Here is a 19,143-nt window from a genome sequence, read left to right on the forward strand (position 1 = left end):
ATCAGACTGATCTCATGAAGTCGCGTGTGTTTGACACGCCAATTCGTATTTCCATTTTTGGCGTGCTATCAAGACTTTTCAGCGTGTTTATGAACGCCGTTGACTTAACGTTATTACTGTATAAATATATATGACTTACCTCAACCCCGTCCCTAAACCTACCCGTCACTGGGGTTAATGGCATTTATGACTGTTCCCTTACCATCCTAGGAAAGAAAAGATCGCTCCCCAGATGTAGATCTACATTTTGCTTCGTTTCGCACGGACATTTGACGGCGTGTACAGACACGCGGAATCATGGCGTAGACATACACGCGGATACACGCAGATAGCTCAAAATGTGAAAGTGTTGACTCGAAAGTGTCGTGTATGTTTACGTAAAAGTCATGATGTCATGTTGGGTATTTATACTCGCGCTGTGGGCTGATGCAAATCTCGTTTAGTTTGCACTCAGAGGTGATTGGGCTTTCAGGCGAGAATCCCATTTCGTCTTTACGTTCCGACATGACGTTGAACATGACCAACTGAAAGGGAACTAAATCTTATGCAACTTTACGCTCATTACGTAAAATGCTTAAAATTTGACATCTAGATTACTTATAATTCAAAATGAGGTCAGATCTATTTAAGCTTTATCCTGACTGTGTGAACTTTAGAAGTCTGTTTTTAATTGTTTTATTACATATTTTGAACATAGGATGGAGCAAATCATGTAAGCTAGTCCTTCGATCAGTACTTTTACATTTGACACTGAAGTACATAAAAATAAAACACTTTTGTAAGTTTAAGTAAAATTTAAAAAAAAGAGTACTTAATCTTACTGTAGTAAAATTTCATCAAGGTATCTGTACTATAATTTAAGCTTTGTCCTACAAAGTTAGTGATTCCTTTTCATATCGAGGGATACGATGGTAATAAATAACTGTGATTTTCTATAACCATGATGAATTTTTTATTGAAGATACCAATTTCGCTGTAAACTGTGACCTTATATTTTTGTGGTAAAGGGGATGTAAACTGTAGAAGATCATGGAAAAACCCCTTGTGAATAGGAGAAAGTGTTGCTATGAGAGAAGGGGTAGTAAATAATAACGACTTAATTTCCATTTTTGGGTGAGCTATTCCACTAAGACTCGGTATCATTGTGTTCATCAAATCCCACAGTACTCCAGCTCCCCCTCTCTCTCGCTCTACACTTTCTTTCTACCTCACATTTCTTCTTCTCTTGCTCCGTCACTCGTTCTTGCTCCACGTTCACATGTGTTGCTGATTAATGAAATTAATACAGTGCTGCACTCAGTTTTGGAGATTTCTGGCAAGGCCACTGTCCGTTTGTTTCCAGACGTCGATCCCCTAGTGGCCACTTTAAAACTGAAGTTCTCCGTGTTGTAGAGCAGAATTCAATGTGCTGGTGAAATATATCAGACAATTTGACTGCAGCCCTGAGCTCGATTCTGGCACTGAAGAGCCATATGCAGTTAAAACAAGTTGACCTTTGTGTGTCAACAACTTTTGTTGGTTATTTTTTTAGCAGATGCTTTTTTTTTAATCCGAGGGGAATTTCAGTACACTTGTTAGATTCATGGACAGTCTGCCTGAAGCAAACTGGGGTTAACAGCCTCACTCAAGGGAACAGCGTTGCAGACACTATTCAGAAGCTATTCCAGAGTCATTGACAAGTTAAAATGGCCTCTATATCGTTTATAAAGGACAATTCTGTCATTCCTCACTCACTCACATGCCATTCCAAACCAAGATGATTTTCTTTCTTTAATGCAACACGAATCTTGCCCTTCATTTTTTCTTGGAAAACATGCTTTCACTCTGAAATACACCTTATTACAGAATTGTGAATATATTTAGGTGTATATGTTAGCTACACTTGAGCAAAATATGGTGGAGAATGTAGACTAGGACTTATTATAGAATTTCTATCTCAACCTGATATATATATATATATATATATATATATATATATATATATATATACTAAGTCTGCATTGGACAAATACAATGTTTGTTGTGTGACTGTGTTGAATTGCAGTTCACTCAATTCCATTTCATGAACTGAAAGGAAACCAATTTTTGAAATATGAATGTTGATGCTACAATGAACTCTGCCATCAATAATAGTTTGTTGTTATTTTAATGAAATATTATGACGTTATTACTCATTTATTCTACGAGTCAAAAAATTAAATAAATAAGACCCACTTATGAGTCTTACAAAAGTTTTACTTTTTGATTCCTTACAAAATCCTCACTTTGTGCTTATTTTTGGAAGTGCAGGCACTGTAAAGCTGCTTAATAAAACATTTACATCATTAAAAGAAGAACTATCTAAATAAATCTCAAAGAGATAGCAGAACTGGCCTGACTATCGTCACACGAATTTGGACCTAATTATCGTAAGCCTCTACCCCCTCTAAATATTAGGATCTGAGCAATCAATCACGAAACACTTATTAGCCTAGAGCTCATCCTGCCTTTATTCTTTTGCAATTGCATGGAATTTCTGCTGGAAGAGTTTGCCGCAACATTCATGTCCTGGACAGAATTGTTTGCAGTAAGTTTCCCACACCACAAAATGCTGCAAGATGTTGGAAATGTCATCACCTTTTCAAGTAACTCTCCCACAACCTACTTTTTCAAGCAGGCTCCCATGTGTAACTAATTAGCTAAAAAAGTTGGGCTAATTTTATTTTACCCAATTGGTGTCCAAAGCTTCTTCTCTTTTTCATCATGCAATAAAATTGGTACACATATTCTGTGTAGATCTTGAAAGTTTTCAGTAATAAACACAGCTATCTATAAACAGTGAGTGCATACACTCCAACAACTCTTGAACATCTGCTGTAGAATAAAGGAAATTGCTATTACTTCTATATCCAGTTATCCACCAATTTATTTACTTCCTAAAGTCTCGGTTAGTGGAAACTGTGGAAGCTTATTTTCGCTACACAATAAAAAATAAATTGCGAGCTATAAAGTCAGAATTGCGAGATATAAAGTCAGAATTGTGAGAAATCAAGTCAGAATTGCGAGATACAAAGTCAGAATTGCGTGATATAAAATCAGAATTGCGAGATGTAAAGTCCGAATTGTGAGATATAAAGTCAGAATTGCGTGAAATAATGTCAGAATTGCGCGATATAAAGTCAGAATTGCGAGATATAAAGTCAGAATTGCGAGATATAAAGTCAGAATTGCGAGATATAAAGTCAGAATTGCGAGATATAAAGTCAGAATTGCGTGAAATAGTCAGAATTGCGAGATATAAAGTCCGAATTGTGAGATATAAAGTCAGAATTGCGTGATATAAAGTCAGAATTGCGAGATATAAAGTCAGAATTGCGAGATATAAAGTCAGAATTGCGAGATATAAAGTCAGAATTATGAGATATAAAGTCAGAATTGCGTTTAAGTCAGAATTGCGTGATATAAAATCAGAATTGCGAGATATAAAGTCAGAATTGCGAGATATAAAGTCAGAATTGCGAGATATAAAGTCAGAATTATGAGATATAAAGCCAGAATTGCGTTAAAGTCAGAATTGCGTGATATAAAATCAGAATTGCGAGATATAAAGTCAGAATTGCGAGATATAAAGTCAGAATTGCGAGATATAAAGTCAGAATTATGAGATATAAAGCCAGAATTGCGTTAAAGTCAGAATTGCGTGATATAAAATCAGAATTGCGAGATATAAAGTCAGAATTGCGAGATATAAAGTCAGAAATGCGAGATTTAAAGTCAGAATTGCGAGATATAAAGTCAGAAATGCGAGATTTAAGTCAGAATTGTGAGAAATAAAGTCAGATTTGCGTGAAATAAAGTCAGAATTTTGAGAATTAAAGTCAGAATTGCGAGATACAAAGTCAGAATTGGGTGATAAAGTCACAATTCTGAGAAAAAAAGACAGAAGTGCGAATTTTTATCTCGCCTTTCTGACGTTATAACACATAATTGCGAGTTTATATGTCGAAATTCTGACATCTTTCTCAGAATTGTGAGATATAAACTCGCATTTGCAAGTTATCAGGCCAATTCACAGTTCTGACTTTATATCTCGCATTTCTGACTTTGTAACACCCAATTGCGACTTTATAGCATGCTTTATATCTCGCAATTCTGACTTTACATCTCACAATTCTGTCTTTTATATCTCGCAATTCTGAGAAGTAAACTCGCAACTACCTTTTATATTTTTCATTCTATGGCGGAAACAAGCTTCCATAGATTTGTAATATGTAAACCCAGAATTGTGGAGGGCCTCAGGTAAAGTATTTACTGTACTTCCATTAGTGCTGATCTTGCACTAATAACTTATTCCTCTTTATCTGTCAGAACAGCCAGATGTTGGATGCCCAGTACAGCACGTACCGAGAGCTCGCTTTGTGTCAGTTCAGCAACATGCTTGACAGGGCGAATATACCCTGCCAAATGTCCTGAAACTGCCTAGTAACTGGTAGTGCTCCAACACTGCATGAAGTCGTCAATTCATTCATCATCTCCTATTTCCCTATGCCATTTCTAAACTAAAATGGCCTCTGTGTATTCACAACATGCATTGTTTACTAAAAAAGTCATAGCAACAGGTCGCTCAACGGTCAAGGTAGATTTTGATATATTTTTTTTTTTTAGTTTTCAAACCCAGTTACTCTGCTTAAAATAAGAAAGAAACGTTTTTCTTCGAGCTCGTTCATCAAAATGAACGAATATTTTTCCGAGTCAAAGCAACGCAAGCATTTGAGCTTATAAAACTTAAAGGAGTAGTTCACTTTGCTGATACAAAAAAAAATGCTGATATTTTACTCACCCCCATATTATCCAAGATGTCCATGTCATTCTTTCTTCAGTCGAAAAGAAATTAAGGTTTTTGATGAAAACATTCCAGGATTTTTCTTGGGAACCAAATGGTTCAAGGTCCAAAAGACAGTTTCAGTGCAAACTGCAAACTGTTCAAAGGGCTTTAAACGATTCCAGACGATGAATAAGGGTCTTATCAAGCGAAACGATCGCTAATTAAAAAAAATAAATAACAAAGTTTAAGTTTTATAAGCCCAAATGGTCGCCTTGCTATGTTATGCACGTTTGTGACTCTCCTTTTCAAACTCGTTAATCAAAATGAACGAATCTTTTCCAGAGTCAACTCGTTCATTTTGTTCGTTGAATAAACCAAATGACACAAAAAAAAAGATTTGTTCATTTTGATGAACGAGTTCGAACAGGAGAGTCACAAACGTGCGTCACAGAACAGAGCAAGGCGAGCATTTGAGCTTATAAAACTTAAACTTTGTTGTTGATTTTTTTTTTTTTTAAATGAGCAATCAATTTGCTTGATATGATCCTTATTCATCGTCTGCAATCGTTTAAAGTCCTTTGAACAGTTTGCACTGAAACTGTCTTTTGGACCTTAAACCGTTTGGTTCCCAATGAAGTCCATTATATGGAGAAAAATCCTGGAATTTTTTCATCAAAAACCTTAATTTCTTTTCGACTGAAGAAAGAAAGACATGGACATCTTGGATGACATGGGGATGAGTAAATTATCAGCAAAAGTTTTTTTTCAAAAGTGAACTACTCCTTTACTATAAATGAACTCTTTGTGTTCACATTGGTTTCAAATGATTCTGAAAAACATTTATCGTATGGAGTTGTATGGAACACTTTTATGATGGATGGACGCGCTTTTTGGGTCTTCAAAATCTCATGTTCCACTCATTCCCATTATAAAGCTTGGAAGAGCCAGGATTTTACTTTAAAAGGAGAAAGTCATATACACCTAGGATACTTGAGGGAGAGTAAGTATAGGATCATTTTCATTTTTGGGTGAACTAACCCTCTAAGTGAAGCAAAAGGGAAGCCATATCAATCCTACTAGAGAACCTTTCAGTTGCACAGATGACTAAATGAAACACACATCATAATTGCGATCGCTAACACACATCAATCATAAACCTGCCCACCAATTTAGGAGGTCCGGCAACATGATGATTTATTGTGAAATCAACTGAACATGATGAAACCATTTCTCAAAGCCTGCAGATGTTGTCATTGTTTAAGTCTTAGGCCTTTGGCTAACGTTGAAGCGAAGAGCGTTCAGATTCAAAGGATTCAATTATTATCCAGTTTATCTGGATGTTTACCCCAGCGTATAGAGCTTGGAGTCGCTCTGGAAGTTTTCACAAAGGTGGCTTGGCTTCCCTTGAGCCTTGGCTCCGCTCGCACTCAACATGTGTCTCCCACATTGACCGGCGGCCATTACGCTCTGCTCGCCATAACTGTCCCTTTCGCAATTAGCTCATCTCAACAAGACGCGCTGGCAAGAGTTGAGAGGGAACGCCACATCACATCCGCGTGAAGGCGCAAAGAAAAAATTGGCAAAACAACATAATTATCAAAAGATGTCCAATGAGTCTTCTTTAAATCGGCTGGCTTTGAGTTCCACGCCTGTGGTAAGTTCAATTCAGCTCAAACGCAAAGGGAAAAGGAAATCAGGTTTGAAATGAAAGCATGTTGAGAGCTGGGCTCCATTTCATGTACTCGGGCTGTTTGACGGGCGTGGACTGCTAGACGTGGCTCATAAGTCAGGAGCCAATGGGAAATGGGATTGATTACAGCATTGCATCAGATAGACTTACCGATAATCTGATGGTCTATCTGCACTCATACATCTTCATCTATCATCCTCCCTCACTGCCGTCAGCACAGGCTCACGGATATCCCATGTGTAATGTGTGCGGGGGGGCCCCAGGGGGCCCAGTCCATGCATATGTGCTCTTTAGGCTGTTTACACAAGGGTCAGACATTCATCAATCCATCAGCCACACCATACACTCCCCTTTTAGATGAATCGTCTCTGGACGCTCATCAAAAGCTCATTAATAGTTTAAATCCTTTACGAAGAATCACTCATTGGGCCTTTTCTATGCTTAAAGCACCAATGCCATATGGAAGACAGAACAAATAGATTAAATCTCATCGATTCCCTGGGGGAAAATAAGTACTATTAAAACTTAATTCTTTAAAGTACACTTGATTTGATGTGTGATTATAGTTTAAACTACAAATTGACGCCATGAATGAAAAGCACTTTTATACACAACAGACTAAATAATGAAGAAAATAATTTATCTGGAAACGTGTTAAATATTTTGAGGAAACTGACGTGTCGACAAATAGCTTTTCTACATGCTTTCTAAGTGATTAATGGAAAACATGAGGTTATTACTGTGTAAGTAATGAGGTACAGTGCTCGCGATCATGACTACGGCCTCATTTCCCATACAGCTGGTCATTTCCCCCACTATCAAAGTTTACACGTTAGCTAGCCAAAATAAGAGTTCATTAGTAGAGCACGAGTCCAAGAAATTCTGAAACAATTCAATCCAATGCGGAAAATGAGAACAAAACTAAATATCAATCCACGTATGGCAGGTGTCCAGAACAGCTGGAAGAAATACTCTTTTTGGAAATCTATGTTTTAAAATGCATTTTAACTGCTTTGAAGCAAATCGTTTGTTGTTTTTTCATTTTTTAGTGATGCTTGACATAAAGCTCCCCAAAGATGCATTATGAAATTGAAAAACTAATATTTATGGCATTTGGCTACGTTCAATCAACAGCATGTTAAGAGAAAAATTATCTTGTTAGAAAGCAACCGGTATTAAATCAGATCAATAGTAACAAATGTCAGGATGGCTTCACTTTAATGTTAAAATCTGAGTTTGAGATTATAAACCATATATAATAAATAAAGAATAAAAAATGGAAAAGAGCAGCATGACCATTCAATTAATCAATAGCAATAATATATTGTTTTAATGTAAACAAAAATATGTCAGTCCAGCAACATCTTCTACAAGCACTGTCTCATTCAATCCCACTAAATAAAAACAAATACATTAAAAATACATGTAAATTTAATAAATAATAAAATATAAAGTATTACATTTTTATTAATAACTTGGATTACTGTTGAAAGCTTTCAAGGGAACAAGAACCTGTCGTGTTGAACTGTCATGACAAAACTTCCATGTATAGGTCATAAAATCTGACAAGCCCCCAACGTGATCTCATGAGAATACGTATGTATTTGTACGTAAAGTGCAGTTCTATCATACGTACATATAATTACGTTTTATATGCGCAGAAACGTATATAATACTGACGTATTTACAGTACTAAAACGTAAAATATTTACGTATTGACAGCACAAAAACGTAATATATTTACGTATGAACAAATCCACCGACGTACACATTTGTGCGTATCACAATTTATGCATATTAAAATCATAGCATTATGTTTTGACTCTCAAGTATCTTATTAATTAAGTTTTCAGTCACATTTATTGATATAATACGTTTGGCCTGCATGGTGTTAAACAATACACTAGTATAAAACCTTAAAAATACATTCTTTAACGTTACTCGTTCAACCATTTTGTAATATAGTTTATTTACCTTGAGACACATAAAGCGTTTTCTCCTATAAAAATAACAAAAATTCACAAAAGACATCAATTTTATTAGTTTGATGTAATCCAGTCGTGATCTTCGTCTCCATTCTCACCATCAACCGTACATGTCAAATCCCGCGCTGGTGATGAATTCAAATTGAAAAATTGCGCCCTTGAGAAGCGATACGTCGTGTTTTATGGCAGTGATATCAAACGTTCATTGGCTCTTCCCTGCCTCATTACAGATTGAGACATGAAGGACTCGGTGACGGTTGGTTTAGTTCATTTGAAATGGTGCGAAATTGCGAACGGAAGCCGGATTAACATATTCATTGATTATTAATTTAAATTCTGCTCTGTTCTTCATACAAAACTATTACAATACTGCCAGAGAGGACTTCGACTGCAACGCATCATCATGTAAACGGCTTTTGCTATCGGTTTTGACATTTTCGCAATAAATAAATTATTGTGATTATACTTGTCTGTTAGTTATGTTTTTCTTCATAATTGTAGTTTACGTAGTTTTAAGGAATTGTTATGGGTAGGTTTAGGGGTAGGAGTAGGATTGGTGGCTTAAAATATATTTTAATGCCATATTGTTAATAAAACTGCCATTTCCTAACACATCTGTCCATTACGTTTTATCTTGTTTTATATTCTGTAGAAAATGGGTATGTTTAGGTTTGGGATTAGGGTTACGGGATCTTACATTTATCTATAAAATGGTAAAAAGGGAAATTATACAGATATCTTTATGCAGTAGCGGTTCTAGGCACGGGCGAACTGGGCAGTCGCCCGGGGCGGCATTTCTTCATGTCACATGGGGGGCGGCACGAGCAGTTAAAAAAATCCTCTGTGCCTCGAAGGTTTTCTATTTTTTTACCATTTCGATTCAATTATTGGCAATGGCGCCCCTAATTGCTGAGAGGGTGCCGTGCACAGAAGCGATGTCAAGGTGGTCTCTTGATTAGTTCACGTATCGCGTCTTTTGCGCGCTCGAGGTCGTTATTTCAAATAGGCGATTAGGCGCACGGAAGGGCGCTCATTATGCGCTCGCGGGAGGGGCGCTCATAAACTTTTCAGGTATGGGAGTGCGTGCACCCAAACACTTGGGTGTTTTTTCTCTTCTCCATAAAAAAATCTTTTAGCAGAGCTTCAGCAAGCGTTTTTCTGTGGTGGAAATACATTAGCTACTAAAACTTCTTTGTCATTGTGGAGAGCGTAGTGCATGGTTGTATAACAACGACAGCCATGGGCAAATCGGTCCGAATTTTACTATTAATAATAAAAGATAAGCTACTGTGCATTATAAATGTCAGGAATGTATCTTTATTGACTCATTCTTTTTATAGAGATGATTGAATGCTGAAAAATGAGGTATATATTTTTATAAAATCTCTTTTTGTGTTAACCTTTTTTAAGTTTAGTAGGTAAGATAAAAGACACTCCTTAAAAACAAATCTTTAATGTTATTAACTTGGTGAATTGATTGTGTATTAGGCTTTTTGTGTATGTGATCATGTTGGTCACTATATTCATGAAATGAAAATAATTTACATAATGATCAACTTTGTCTTTTTACAGTAGCTTATATGCAAAGTACAATTTTCTATTTTCTAACATTCTAACATTTTAAGAGTGACATAGGGCTACAAAAGCTATTTTAGGTCTATAACAGTTTGGATAGTGTTTAATATGAGAGCTGTTCAAAATTATTTAAGATATAAGAGATAAGTATTGTGTTACTAAATAAGTATCTCTCAGACCCTTTTCTTTTAAAAACTCCATTTCGTGACAAATATTGTTTAACAAGCCATAACTAAAAGTGTGCCATGCATATAATTTAAGGCAATAACCAATGCGCTAATGGTTACTTCCTCTCTTTAAAGTTAGATTAAACTAGCAAAATAACTGGATTCTTTTAACTGTGTTTTTCAAATGAACGGTATGTGATTTTATTGTTGGGTTGTTGTTGTTTTGTTCGCTCGAAGGGGGTCTCGCCCTGGGTGTAATTCAGAGTAGAACCGCCACTGTCTTTATGATACAGAATATACGTAAATAATTAACGTTTAGTAGCTGTAAAAACGTAATAATGTTACGTTTAAATGTTGCAGATACGTCTATACGTTTCAGCATCTATCCAAACATACTAAAAAGTACGTTTTCTATCTTTGCAAAAAACTTAAAATACCTCCGTATTTACAATGAGACCAGGCTGACACACCAGAAATTAGGGCCTTGGAGGCCGCCATACCCTTGTAGAATGGGCTCTAGTGGCCAAAGGTGAGGGCTGGCCCAGAACCTCATATGCAAGAGAGTTAGCCTTGACTATCCACTTGCTAAACGTCTGCTTGAATGCAGGAGGGCCTTTCTTAGGCTATGTTTACACGGAAACGATTCTGAAGAGAAAACGCAAAAGTGGCGTTGCGTCATCGCTTTCTATTCTGCGTTTAGACGAGCGTTTTTGTGTGTGCAAACGGAAACGCAAAAGTGTGTGAGTCAATGTAGTATGCACTTCAGGCGGCTAAGAGTGCATACTACATCAGCATCAAGTCCACGCGCCTGCGTACAAACTTTACAGTCAAGCAGACTTTTGCGTTTTTACCGTTTACACGGGAACGCGGCAGTGGAGCGTTTTTAAGATTTCCACTCTGGAGGGTGGTTTCACTTTTTTGCGTTTTTAAGCCTCAAAAACGCCGTCGCCGTGTAAACGAAAGGCACATCCGATAAAATATTTTTTTATGTTTTCACCCGCAAGCATTCTCGTGTAAACAGGGCCTTAGAAGGCCCAAAGCATACCAGTAATTGATCATACTTTCTCCACTGGGCTGCTCTGTGGACATAAGTATGCACCAATCACAAATCACTTGAGAGGGAACTAAAAACGTTGTATGCGTTTTTGGCTGTTCGTTTATACGACAATGGCGTTGGGGGCCTGATAACGCTAACCTTTGAAAACGTTTTTCAAAATGCAATTTAAAAAAAAAAAACGATAACATCATAGTTTCCGTGTAAACTACAAAAATGTGAATTTGTGAAAACAATGGCGTCTTGTGTATTTCGTGTTCAGTCTACAGGCGCGTGGTGTTTCTTTACAAAGTGACATCGCCAACTACTGGCATAGCATTAAAAATGCAGTGCTTTAGTCAGATAATCAGTGTGAACGGAGGTTGGGAACACTTTTGTCTATAAAAAAGCATTTCCATTTTGTCATGTAAATGTACTAGTCTAATATATCGACCAAACATGATGGCAGAATGGATCACTGAAGGCCAATGTTAAAATAATCATAAATATGCAGTATTTAAATAAACAACTATTAATATCCAAAGCCTCTTTCCATCTATTCAATATTTTGCATCATCTGCCACAGTGATGTAATGGTATTAACAGATTAGAAATGTAAAACAGTCTTCATTTCTGTCGAAAGCACAGCACAGTTCTGTTTGTACAGACCGCTCATTTGTCCACAAGTTCCATTGAAAATAAGAGCGGATTGTCTTCACAGTCAGTCGTGGGGTTCGCCATCAGACGCTTAGCTTTGATCTACATCCCCGCCGCTCTTCATCCACAGACAGCACCTGTTCCCTCCCTGAGTCGGCATCAGCTCACCCTGCAGTGACCCGCTCAGGACTTCAACAGGTGTAGTCAGAAAACCCTGACCGATAATACAGCAGCTGCTCCAATGACTGCTAATACTGGAACTCATATATTCGGTAAAACGCTTTCTCTTTAGAGCAATGAAAAGTAAAAGGGGGCAGATTTACACTGAGTAGCTACAACTATGTTTTGGTCTGTAATATGACTCCCAATCACAATCAGATGATACGAATCCTAGGTTTAGACAGGACATAAAGATTATAACTTTTATTTCAATATAGATTCCATAAAAATGTATTATTCTATAACCTAACACATATTTTAATAATTTTACATATTTTTGATTAATTTATTAATGAATACATGTAATGTGTGTGTATATATATATACACACACATTACATGTATTCATTAATAAATTAATAATACATGTAATGTGTGTAATATATATATATATATATATATATATATATATATATATATTAGGGCTGGGTAATAAATATCGATTTCTCGATATTAATCGATTCTCATTTTTACGAACCGATATCGATTCTTAAGTCTCAAGAATCGATTATTCATCCTGTTTCATTTGAATGAATGGGATATTGTATCACGGCTGCGCGCATCAAAAAAAAAATCGCAATAATCTTTTTCCTTTGTTACTATTGATATGAAGCGAAGTCTCAATTTTCAAATTACGTCCATTTTCTTTAGAAATTCAAAAACATAAATAGAGTTTTGTCGCTGTGGCGTGAGATCGCTCTGGCGCAGCTGATGAGAGGCAGCAGCGCTGATCTCTCTTCCGGCTTAATAATACCAGTTACAGCGCGAAATAAACATGAATGAGCGTCTGAAAGTGTGTTAAAAGATAGAGTATAACTTATCGAATTTCGTATCATGTCACATTGATTCGCTCAATCAGCGTTTCAACCGTGGAAAGACGTCAGTTAAACAGCTTGTAATCAATGCATGTATCGTCATATTTACCTCAGAAAACTCCACATAAACTCGTTAGTCAGCTAGGAAAAAATAACTAGCTGCTACAGAGAGGAGCATTTTGCTAAATATATAGCCACAAATGTTTATATTTCATATAATCTTCTTATTATAAAAATGAATAAAAGTGTATTAAGTGATTCATTCATTATTACCTTCATATTTGAATAAATCTGGCAAGTTTTTTATGACAGCCACCATTTAAATGTTTATATTTCATATAATCTTCTTATTATAAAAATAAATAAAAGTGTTATTTAAGTGATTCATTCATTATTACCTTCATATTAGGCTAATGAAGCCTAATAGGCTACAACTAGACTCCCATACACTGAAAAAAACTACTTGTAAGATTTACTTAATAAAATCCTCGTAACAATTTGCACAAGTAAATTTTAAGTAAATTTTACTGCTATAATATTAAGTACAACTCGCGTGCCATTATCAAGTAAAATCTACTTAGTATTGAACAAAACTCTCATGAAGAAATTAAGTAAAAAATACCCATTTACATTTCATTTAGAAGCTATATCTATTTAAAGTAATTAAGTAAAGTTTATTTATTGTTTTTAAATTAGGAAGCTTGCTTTTATGAAATTTTTAAGTAAATCTTACCATTTAATAAAGTAAAATAAGTAGATATTATTTAAGTTTTTTTGTTGAGATTTTCATTTACTACATATTTAAACATTTAAACATTGATAATTTCTTTTTTATAAATAATCATGAACATAAATAAATAATCATTTTCTCAATATTTTTCACAAATCACACAACTAAAATTCAATTAAACAGTTTATTTTTCAGTCATCAAAAATGTTCATACAAGAATGGACATTCAGTCATCTCTTGACACAGGTGCATTCAGTAAAACTGTCTTTACGGTATTGCTGCTTCCAGCATTTCCTTCCCTTCAAAAAGGATGGATACATCGATTGGATCTTCTCCATCAGCACCACGAACGACCAGTATTTTAATGCTGTGCTGAGTGATGTCACTGCCGCTGTCCTCCTGCATACAATTTAGAAGAAAAAATATAATTCTTTTGAGAAACAAAAATATAATGGCTTAAATTATTTTATTTGACTTGCATTAAAGGACAAGTTCGGTATTTTACAATTAAAGCCCTGTTTTAAGATCGTCCCTGATGAAATAGAATAGTTAAGATTGTTTTTTAGACAGATGCTCCGGTCACGAGAATTTTTGGATTCTGTGTTAGCACCCCCCCACCTTTTTAATGAAAGCATAGGTGCACTCGAACAATCATTCATTAAAACGCATAAAACTTTAGTTTACAAAGACGTGAAACTCACCGAGTGGTCTGGGGTGTTCACTGATATGCTCACACAAAAATCGCTGTAAAAGATGCTTTCCAACAGGTTTTATCGTAGTTTTTGTCCAAGTCCATTTTCTTCCTGTTTTTGGTCGAAATCCACAGTAGTCGATTATCGAGTTTGCGTGCGCGATCCTTAGTTATCTAGTTCGAGTTTGCGTGCGCGATCCTTAGTTATCTAGTTCGAGTTTGCGTGCGCGATCCTTAGTTATCTAGTTCGAGTTTGCGTGCGCGATCCTTAGTTATCTAGTTCGAGTTTGCGTGCGCGATCCTTAGTTATCTAGTTTGAGTTTGCGTGCGCGATCCTTAGTTATCTAGTTCGAGTTTGCGTGCGCGATCCTTAGTTATCTAGTTTGAGTTTGCGTGCGCGATCCTTAGTTATCTAGTTCGAGTTTGCGTGCGCGATCCTTAGTTATCTAGTTCGAGTTTGCGTGCGCGATCCTTAGTTATCTAGTTTGAGTTTGCGTGCGCGATCCTTAGTTATCTAGTTCGAGTTTGCGTGCGCGATCCTTAGTTATCTAGTTCGAGTTTGCGTGCGCGATCCTTAGTTATCTAGTTCGAGTTTGCGTGCGCGATCCTTAGTTATCTAGTTCGAGTTTGCGTGCGCGATCCTTAGTTATCTAGTTTGAGTTTGCGTGCGCGATCCTTAGTTATCTAGTTCGAGTTTGCGTGCGCGATCCTTAGTTATCTAGTTCGAGTTTGCGTGCGCGATCCTTAGTTATCTAGTTCGACCGAAAACAGGAAGAAAATGGACTTGGACAAAAACTACGATAGAACCTGTTGGAAAGCATCTTTTACAGCGATTTTTGTGTGAGCATATCAGTGAACACCCCAGACCACTCGGTGAGTTTCACGTCTTTGTAAACTAAAGTTTTATGCGTTTTAATGAATGATTGTTCAAATGTGCACCTATGCTTTCATTATGCATATGAATTCATGAAATGAATAGTGGAATAAAGTCATTATGTTTGCGCACAAAAAGTATTCTTGCCGCTTTATAAACTTAAAATTGAGCCACTGCAGTCACTGCATGACTACTTTGATGATGTCTGTATTACCTTTTCTGGACAAGGACGGTATATCATACATACATTGTATTTTGAAGAAAATGGGATATCAAACAGTTGACTGTAGCCATTAGAAATCTACTATGGAAGTCAATGGCTACCGTCATTTGATTACCAACATTCTTTTAAAATATCTTTGTTTGTGTTCATCAGAAGAAATAAACTCACAACGGTTTGGAACAACTTGAGTGTAAACAATGTTTACACAATGTAAACAACGACAATTTTTATTTTTGGGTGAACTATCCTTTTTAGGGTGCTATAAACTGGAGTGCAGTTTTCTGTGAAATAAATTTGACTCTGTTTAACCTTTCACACGCAACTTTAAAATATTCTAGCTGACCACCCAGTGTGCGACTTTCATTTTAAAATATATCTCCTTATTATTTCCATGGCGACGTTTCGTGATTGTGAAAATGAAAATGATGTCATTAATGACTCACCCTCATGTCGTCCCGAGCCCGTCAGAACTCTGTTCATCTTCAAAACACAGTTTATCATCTTCTTTATCGTCAAAGTAGAGAATGAGGCTGCGGATAACTGATTCCCATCTCAAGGCTTTGTGTCTGTGAACAGATTTATATTGTACCATTACACAACCTTTTATTCATACACAATGAACTCAATGAAATCAAGTGAGAACACAAAAGCATTCATGCGCAAGGAACACTGATTTGAGTACTTAGAGCAAAGTGACTCTACTTCCTGTTCCTGTCTGCCTTGCATTTTGGCCAAAGCAGAACTGTCGCTGAAACTCTATCATCTTCAGTACAGATTCTTAATATTTGAAATTTAAGTTGTAATTTATGACTAAAATTCTAATTACTGAAATTTCTGAACTTTTGACTTTTGTCTTTTTAATACAGTAAAGCTACTTTAATGCAATCTATATTGTATTAAAAGCTATACAATAAATGTACATGCATGTATGAGAAATACATTAAGTATATCTTATTTAAAAAAATGTGAACAAGCACACTTTTGATCAAACACACCTGACTCAGTTTGTCCAGAAATGGCCTCAGTTTGGTCCCCACAACACCTCCCATGGCCTTCATCAGGGCAATAAGTCTTGATGTGCATTGGTCAAGTCTGAACATGAATCTCTGCCCCATGATCGATTCTCCTGAATTCCTCCTTGATCTAATGTGACAAAATGATTCAAGAGTACAACAGCAGAAATTTGGTTAAATAGACTGATGCAGGGAGCAAGGGTTAATTATACAAGGACTGTAGATATCAACAGTGGAGTGAACAATCCAGCACTTTCTTTTGTAATGTGCAAATCCAAAAGAGAAACACTAATTTGGCATTTCAATTTTAACTTTGAGTTTAGTACATTTCAAGTTTATTTATTTTTTCATGTGCTAAATCAGTTACTGTTGTCAATATTAATATTGCCCATGATTGCCACTCACGATCTCTATTTTCTACAATCAACTTTTAGAAACAGGATGATTTTAAAAACGCAGCCCTGCTTACTTTAAGACCTCATTTATGCACGATTTAGTGCGATTGAAAAGAAAAAAAATAGCTTTATGTGTAAACGTTCCATCCTGAGCAATATTCAGCAAGAGCATTCAAACTTTTCCATAGTCAACAGTATAGCAGCTAACGTTAAGAGCGGTTGACATTAAATTGTTAATTTTAAGGCCCAATTTTAGCTAGCTAGCAGTTAAAACGGTAAAGATTGTCTACTAATTTCTACTTAGTTTGACATTTTTACACGAAAAACAGTTCTTTGTGAATCTATAAAACTATTGAAAACTTCCGATTCAATATAAATAATGTAGCTACGTTAACGTTAGGAAGTGAAAAGGGGTTAACGATACAGTATACTGTTATGGATAACCCACACGCGTTGCACTAATATGAGGCCATGTTGTAAGGTGAGCATTAATGTTTATTGAGTCAAATAAACAAGAATCATCAATCAAAACCCACACAGACTCATGTTTTATTAAATGTAAAACAGAAAGACAAACTTACCTCAAACACGACAGAAAGCAGCCACGCAGCAGCCCGCCAATTCGTCTCGTCTCAGATCCAAAGTGCGCAGTTAGACTTGTCCAAACGCGCATGTGCGGATTCAAACGCGCTATGCTTTTCTATTAAAATTTACTTAAAATTACTATGTTTATGTGAAGGGACTATAAAACGTTTAAATATTACAAGAAAATATATAATAAGATTTACTCTTTCCAACCAGTTAATTTATTACATGAATTAAACACGTAGATATTTAAAATTTTACTTAGAAAATTCTAGTTCACATTGAATTTTAATTTTATTAAGTAAAAATTATGATGATTCATTTAATATATATTACTACACCAAAAAGTTCGTTTTTACAGTGTAGTTTACAGCATTAGTTAAGAGATTTGATTCCCTTGAGAAAAAATGCCATTTATTGTAACTGATATCCAAAATAATCGATATTGAATTGAATCGTAATCGAATCGAATTGCAAGCTTGTGAATCGAAATCGAATCGAATTGTGAAATTTGTCTCAATACCCAGCCCTAATATATATATATATATATATATATATATATAAAATGTACCGTACTGTAACAGGAAAAAAATTAAATATACTTAAAAAATAAATATTAAATGCAAATAATAATTAATAGTAAAATTGCATCTGGGGAATATATATATATATATATATATTCCATTGTTTCATATTTATTTGAAATATGTATTATTTGATAACACTTTGACTAAATGTCTAAATTACATTTAACAAAAAATAAATAAAACAGATGATAAAAAGATTTTTAAAAATAAATAACTGAATCAAAAAACAATCATATTAAAATTGTTGATATTAAATTTAATAGTAAAATTATTTTGAAAAAATGTAAGTATGATGAAGTTTTATTTATAAGTGTTCATTTGTTTAATGTTCATTTGATGTTAGAATTATAATAACACTTCCGTAATGTGTGGAATAAAATAAAATACAGATAATGTGTTAGTAATCACTATATATATATATATATATATATATATATATTTAGTGATTACTAACAATGTCAAGATATTTTGAGAAAACTGAACTGAACTCAAAACTTTCGGGGGGAAAAAATCATTAAATTAAATAAAAAAGTCTTAAATTGCATGTGATTTTACTCATTTTAAGTGCCACTGGACAGAGGAATCAGCTAAATAGTGTATTGATTTCCTTCATTATCTAGCATTTTTAAGTGCCAAGATTTGGCCAAAATGCTGACAGAAGATCAGATTCAATCTCTCAAACTCAATCTCAGTGTTGTCTCCCATTTCATTCATTAGTATATCCTGCTTTCTTTCTTTTCATAAGGTAGCTCTCCTTGCCTTGAATCAATCCATCAAAACCAAAGAAAATCAGAATAAAGTAGTTCTCCATGCCACGGGTGTTGAAGAATAGCCCAAAATCAAGTCAAATTAAGTCAAGCATTAGTCCGTGGTGAAGTTAATTCGCTTTCAAAATATTTCCCGGCAATCCTTCCCCTGGCCTTGCCCGACAAAATTAACCTGCTGGGATTCTTTTGTTCACAAGATCAGCCTCGGTAAGCAGGCTATTTAGAGGTCTGGGTATTTAGCTGTTGTTATTTACCCATTTATGGTCTGTTAGAAGGAGCCAGTGCGGCTAGAAATGTACGTTTGGTGCCCGAGGACTGCCAGCCCATTTATTTT

At 35.4% G+C, this 19,143-nt stretch overlaps 1 long non-coding RNA gene across 1 annotated transcript; it reads right to left on the reverse strand.

The window, feature by feature from the left end:
* Positions 1–13,844: 13,844 nt before the first annotated feature.
* Positions 13,845–17,665, reverse strand: LOC120488689 (uncharacterized). Its single transcript, XR_016145768.1, has 4 exons — positions 17,452–17,665; positions 16,458–16,605; positions 15,906–16,028; positions 13,845–14,073 (listed from the first exon to the last, which is right to left on the reverse strand). It is a non-coding gene; the product is annotated as an uncharacterized LOC120488689 (long non-coding RNA).
* Positions 17,666–19,143: the final 1,478 nt, after the last annotated feature.

This window comes from Pimephales promelas, chromosome 2 (genome assembly GCF_988280905.1).
Source record: "Pimephales promelas chromosome 2, fPimPro1.hap1.1, whole genome shotgun sequence".
Lineage (NCBI taxonomy): Eukaryota > Metazoa > Chordata > Actinopteri > Cypriniformes > Leuciscidae > Pimephales > Pimephales promelas.